Here is a 6939-nt window from a genome sequence, read left to right on the forward strand (position 1 = left end):
CCGACACCTGCTACTGCGCCCCCTGCCCACGCCCTAGCCATTGGCGCGGGCTCGCCCTCCCCATCTGAGTCGCTGTCAGCAGTGCCCGCCCCTGCCCGCCCCGCCCATCCTTCCTCCCGGACAGCCAAGAGAATGGTGTAGGGGACTGCAGGAAGCCCGAAAATTGGACCAGCAGGGTGTTGGGGAGCCGTAGACCCGAGGTTCTACCCTTTATGAGGCCGACGCTCTGTTGAAGATTCGAGTTTTGAGCTCGGTGTAGTTAAAGTTGCAGTGTACAAGCTGTTTCAAAGGTAGTCCCCCACCCCCACCCCGGGCCTCCGGAAGCGCCCCGCCTGGAAACCGTGGGGATGAAGTGGGGAGGAGTCTCTCAGGGTCGCCAGGGACCCGCCGGGGCAAGCTTGGAGCTTTCTCCGCCACGCCTGGAGGTGGAGTTGCTGCTGGGATGTCCACTAGGTCAAAAACAGCGCTCCTCCAAAGCACCACTCGCCCTCCACTCCCCCACGACGCCCACCTCTGACCCCTGGGCTGGTCCAAGGCGAGCGGGGCTTCCTGATTAGGAGTGCTTGGCTCTGGTTTGGCTCCTTAATTACCTCCTTTTAGCCGTTTGATGCCGTTCACAGCAGCGGTTGGAGAGTGGGGCAGTGATAACGGGCTTACAGCAAACCGGAGATTTTATCGCCTTTGGACAGGCTGAACGCGTGGCAAAGATCACTGCCTCTCCCGCGAGCTGTCTCACCTCCCCTGTGTAACTGAAAGGCTAATGTAAGCGTCTTTCTTTCCCAATAAACCCAGAATGAGCATAGAAAGGGAACTAATTATTTTAGAAACTGCCAAATTTATAGTTTCTTCTGGTATATCTAAGGCCCAAGCTAGCCAGCAGTAGTAAAAATAATGATATGATTGACAGGACTAGAGACGCCTATGGTGGGAGGGGAAGAGGCTGAATGGCCTCCTGTCACTGCCTCTCTTGAATCTGCTGGAGGGAAGCCAGCTCAGCAGCCCAGGCAGCTCTTCCTGTCTCCCCTCCGCCCCAATGCCCCCCTCCTTCTGTCGGCAGGGTGTCCCTCCCTGCAGGCTTCCTTCCGCCTGGGCTGTCCCATCCTGTTGATCTGAGCCTAAGGAGCTGGAGCAGCTGGCCCTGGGCACCTGCTGCAGCAGAGGAAACTCCTGTCTGTGCTCAGCCGGCAGGTCAGCTTGCCTTCCTGTCAGGGAGCCACCCACCCCCACCCCCACCCCTGCCCCCGCTACGGGTGGCCACAGCCAGCTCTCCAGGTCTGAACCTTGTCCCTTCCTCAGGAATGTGGGGCTGCTGGCATGGTGCCCCAGCACACTGAGAAGCAGGGAGCATTCATGGCTTGTGGGAGTGATTCAGAACAGGAAAGAAAAGAGAAAAGGGGTAGGAGGAACAGTGTGGTGGTGGCACAATTCCTAGAGATTCAGAGAAAGATGTTCCCCAGGCACCTCAGATTCAACATAACCAAAACTAAGATCGTTGGTTCTGCTCCTTGTATGGGCTCATTGTTAATCATCTACCCTTCACCTTCTCCCTCAAAGCCCTGGATCCAATTGGTCCCCAGGTCCCAGCCGTTTTGCTTCAGAAATGTCTCTCTTCACTTTCTATTTTTATCCCTCCAATGTTGCTCTAAGTCAGTCTGACATCAGCTCTCCCTTGGATTAAACAATCTGTAATCTCCCAACTCAACCTCCATCCCCACCCTAGCTGGTTTTCAGGACCCAATCTCTCCACACTACATCCTTAGTGGCTTTTCGAAAGTCATGGTCCAATCGTGACACTCCCTACTTAGAAATGATCCTTTGCTCCTGTTGCCTAGGAGACAAAAGGCCATTTCATTCGGAGCTATGCAGTCTGCTCCACCCTCCTAATCTCATCTCCCATCCAGATCTACCCTTGCCCACAGCCAAAGCAAATGACTTGCTGTTTCTCAAATATATGGTACATTTTCATGTCTCTAAGCCATGTTCTCATTCAATACACCATGTTTTTCATTTATCTACTCCATTCAACAAATATTTGTTGAGCACCTACTATGTGTTCTAGGCACTGGAACAACAGCAATAAACAAGACAGGCCAGGTCCCTGCTCTCTAAAAGCTTGGATGGGAAGACAAAGACAACTAGAAACCACACACGCGCGTGAACACACACACACACACACACACACACACACACACACCTTATTTATTTATTTATTTATGTATTTATTATTTACGAAGGTGAGTAAATTAACTCTAATGCATAGAATTGTAATAGGGTGATGTGACTGTGAGAAGAGAAGAGAAGCTTGCTTTGAGGAGGAGACTTTTAAGCTAAAAATCTAATGAGAGGATAAGCAAATCCAGGGAGACTGCACCTGAGTAGAGGGATTAGCAATAGCAGAGTCCTACATTAGGAAGGAGCTTATCCTGTGTGCTGCAGTGTGGCCTAAGGCGTAGAGGGTGCTGGGGAAAGTGGGAGGGGACAGAGTTAGAAAGTGAAGCAGAAGGAGCCAGAGGCCATGTATGAAATCTGGATTGTCTTTAAAGTGCACAAGGAGGCCATAGTGCTTGGGAAGAACTTACATTTTTATCCTATAAGATCTCCTTTGCCACCCTGTTGAAGCTTTCCTTGATAAGTCTAAGATGAATTCATTACTCTCTTCTGCTTCCATAGCAATTCGTCCACACCTCGACAATGAGAGCAGAGCATGTATCACAACTTAGTGCAAGAAGTATTTTGCAATACTAAATCCTGCCCCTGCTCCACCCATATCTGAGCCCCTTCAAGATGGTGGCCATGTCATAATGACCTTTCTGGTCCAATGTTAGTTCCATATTAGGCACTCAAGATTTTTTAAATGAAGAAAATAAAATTAGAAGTTGTCTCTGAAGACCCACTTGGATTACAGACAAAATGTGAACAAACGCCTAGGCAGAAGTCTGGTTCCTTCCATACCCTTCCCTTAGCTTGTATCATTGCAGGGCCATGCATGGAAATCTGTCATCTTGAGCATGAGTAAAAGAAAGTCCTTGGTCGAAGTAAGGAATGCCTCAGACAGATGCCAACCTTTCCTGCTGATGGTGCTGGTTTCTCCTTGGGTCAGAATAAAGAAGGAAGTGGGGGTAGAGGCTTATATGTAAAGTTCCCTCAGTTCAGTTATGGATATTAAAACACATTATACCCATGAATCTTCTTCTTTTTGCTCCTTCCAGTTAATGAGTATCATCACTATTCAGTCCTTGCCCTACCATATGCCAAGCACTGGCTGAACACTGAAGAAAACCATAAAAAAGACATAGCTCCTGTTAAAGGAGCTTCCAGTATAGTGGGAGAAATAAACAAGTGAGCCAGACATTATTACTATAGAGTATGATAAGTGCTAGGAAAGGAGGTTGCGCAGAGTGTCCTGGGGTGGGGGGTGGGGGGGAGCTAAGTAGAGGTCAGGGAAAGCTTCCCCGAGTTGATTTCTAAGCTGGAGGAGCAGAGGGGTGGAGGTGGAGAGTGGAGAGAACTTTGGAGATTCCGGATGCTTTGAACTGCCTGGATTACAGAATTGTGAGGTAGGATGAGCAGCTCAGGGTGTTAAGGGAAGCAGCCCAGAGCATAAAGGGCCTTTGTGTGCCATGCTAAGGAATGGAGATGTGGAACTTTAATCTGGAGGACAGTGGAAACTTCCTGACAGGTTTTAGCCAGGAGTGATGGCAGAGAAAGCCCATTCTGGCCCAGTGTAGAGAATGGACCAGAGGCGGTGAGGGTCTAACACCAGTGAGAAGGCTTTTGTAGTAATGTAGGTAGCAAAGATGATGCTACCCTAAACTAAGGAATGTAAATGGTGGCAGACATGGAAAGAATGGACTCGTGGCCCCCAGAACCAGCCGGATTTGGGAACTGCGTGTGGGCACGAGGAAGAGGGAAATGTGGAGGAGGACTGCTGGGTTTTTGGCCTGATTCACTGTGTGAAACAGGACAAAAACAAGACCCCACTGCCCAAGGACGGGACCACAGGGAGGCAGTAGGTTTTTGTGGAGAGGAAGAAAATGCCAAATTTGATTTAGGACACCTAAAGATGAGATTACCTATGGGACATCCAAATAGAAATACCCGGAGGCAGTTGGAATTTCAGATTTGGAGTCCAGGAAAGAAAGATCTGGAATGGAGATTAAAATTTAGGAGTCATTAGCATGTAGGTGACAGTTGAAGCTAGAGGGGTGAATAAAATCCCCCAGGAAGAGTAAAGAACAAAAAATAAGAAAACTGAGGGTGGGAACCACAGGCACAGGAAAAAAGAGACTGAGAAGGAACAGCCACATGGTGAAATATTGGCAAAGGGTGACAGCGAGGAATTCCTTCAAATACGCTGCACATACCTTCTGGGCCTAATGCTACAAAAAGTGGAGATGAGGGGAAAGCGAGGGCTGGCTCAGAAAGTGAAAGCGTCGACTTAGGAAAAAAATTATGCCCTCTGACTGGTGAATATTATCAGTTATTTTCATTATACTAATTACCATGGTTTTTAAGCTAATTCAAAAAAAAATTTTTTTTTAATCTTGAACTCTCTTTGTTAAGTAGATTGTTTCTCAAGATGGCCACAACAACCCCTCTCATTCCACATAATCTTTTCCAATGTGACTTTGCCATTTCCGCTTCAAGAGGTAAAGTCTGTTTTCCCAACCCTAGCTTCAGGGCTGGCCCTGGGACTCGCTTTGACCAATAGAATCCTTCCTGGTGCTGACTACTGAATAATGAGAGGACATTTGAAAGGAGAATGGCCACGTGGAGGAGACCATGGCACCTCAATAAACAGCCAGGACCGAGACTCCAGATGCAGGGCCACCTGGGACCCTTGGCCAAGCAGGCCCAACTGACACAGCCTGGAGCAGAGATGAACTCTGCTTGAATTCCTGACCCACAGAATCATGAGCAATAAAAGGAAGAGCAACTCAGGTGGCATTTCCAGCCTTCAGTTCACCCGATAATCCCCTCTCCCCACTTCTGTCTTCAGGGGTGTCCCTGGGTTTTGGGGTGGTTCACTATGCTGCAAGAGATAACTGAAACTGTGTTCGTGTATTTATTTCAGCTCTGGAGTGACAGTCACAGTTTTCAAAATATTCATTTTATAAGAATACTTAAAAAAGAAAGAAAGAAAGAAAGAAGGATCTAAAACAGCTCGGAGAAAGTCCCAGGAAAGAGAACTAGAAAAACTGATAAAGTAGAAGAAGAAGAAAAATTAAAGTAAAAAAAAATTTTTTTTAACTTGGAGAAGTGGGAAGCATGTACATCTGGAAGAAACATCCCCCTTGTCCTCCCCACCTCCCACCCCACAAGAACTCTGAGTGCTCTGGGGTGGAAAGAAATGTGTAATACGAAGGAAGGGAGTTCACCTTGATCCAGCATCTGCTTGTTGCCTGGTTTACTAAGAACAGGGAGGACCTAATTTGACCCACTATATAAAGTTCATGGTAATTGTCGCACTTTACATGAGGATTTTTTTTTTTTTTTTTTTGGTAAAGAATTAAATTTTTCCACTCTCCATTCTGTTTTTTATTTCCCCAACAGGTGAAGTAGTTAAGTGGTTAAGTGACTTGGCAAGGTTCCAATGAGCAGTAAAATCTAGTTTTTTAACATTTGATTCTTACGAAATGAAAACAGCCTTATTGCTTTAAAAAAAAAAAAGTAGTATATACCAATAATCAAAAATTTTAAAAAGGACTAAAAAGATGAAGAAAATTTGTAGTCACACTACCCAGAATTTACCACTGTTAACATTTTGATATATATTTTTTCAAACTGTTTTTCTCTGCCCTGCCCTCTATTTCCCCCTCTCTCTATTTAATAGAATATGCTATTTTATGACCTGCTTTTTTTTTTTTGGCTTAATCTATCATGAATAGTTCTCTGTACATCTATAATTATAAAGGTAGAGCTTACTTAAAAGTATGAGCCTCTGTTTTCTTTGGATAGTCCCAGTTACTTTTACCTGTCCAGACTTCAGAATCCTGGGAATCTTGGCTACTGTCTTGGGTATGAAAAAAGGGTATTCCTTTTCAAAGTCAACATTTTCCAGCTTCTTCGTGACTATATGGAGATTATAACACAAACCTGCAGGGGCAAGTAACCAGAGTAAGCTCTGGTTAATGGACCCTCTGTCTAGCAAGTGGCATGGCATTTTTACTTGCAATCTCCTGAGTGTTGAGATCTCCTAGAAGAAGGGCAAAGGTCATAAATGTTCTTCCTTAGTGTTCTTCAACCCCACTCCCAACCAAGCCTGGCTGTCCAAAGGAGTGCAGCTTCTTAGGAAATCCTTCGTTCCACCCCTGAAGCACAAGTGCTTAGGCCTTTTTGGTTTTAAGTGCTATGTTGCTAAAGATAACAGATATACATCAAACAAATACAGGGCATGACTCAAACTGACTAAAAACAGACTGGGGGATATGATAAAGGTTCCAGAATCAGCCATGGGCCTTTTACAGTTTAATGACACCCCTCTATGAGCTCCTTCTCAGAATGTTTTTAAGTTCACAAAATGAAATATGTGAGATCACAAAGGAAACCATTATATTAATATACAGTTATCAAGATATTTAAAAATTGGAATTTAGCAATATTCTTTTATGAACACATTTGATAACAAGATCTAGTGTGGGTCTAATAATATTTCTAATAATATGAAGTAATACTTCTAATAATATGAAGTAATATTGCAGTTCTGATGAGCAAAAATGAAATTTCAAGATGTGTGCAACAGTTGCAATTCGATATGGAAATGTCCTTGATTTCTATTAGTGACAGTTATTTGTCTTGCTGTTGCTACTGTGGTTTGCTTCCTATACTATGGTGAAGAAAATGCTAAGTTCACAGACTCTTGAATTCTATCCACGAATGCCTTGGGAGTCTGGGGAAACCCAGATTAAGCACCCCTGTTTAACCTTTAAAGAAGGAAAA

This window comes from Pteropus vampyrus, unplaced genomic scaffold (assembly GCF_000151845.1).
Source record: "Pteropus vampyrus isolate Shadow unplaced genomic scaffold, Pvam_2.0 Scaffold222, whole genome shotgun sequence".
Classification (NCBI taxonomy): domain Eukaryota; kingdom Metazoa; phylum Chordata; class Mammalia; order Chiroptera; family Pteropodidae; genus Pteropus; species Pteropus vampyrus.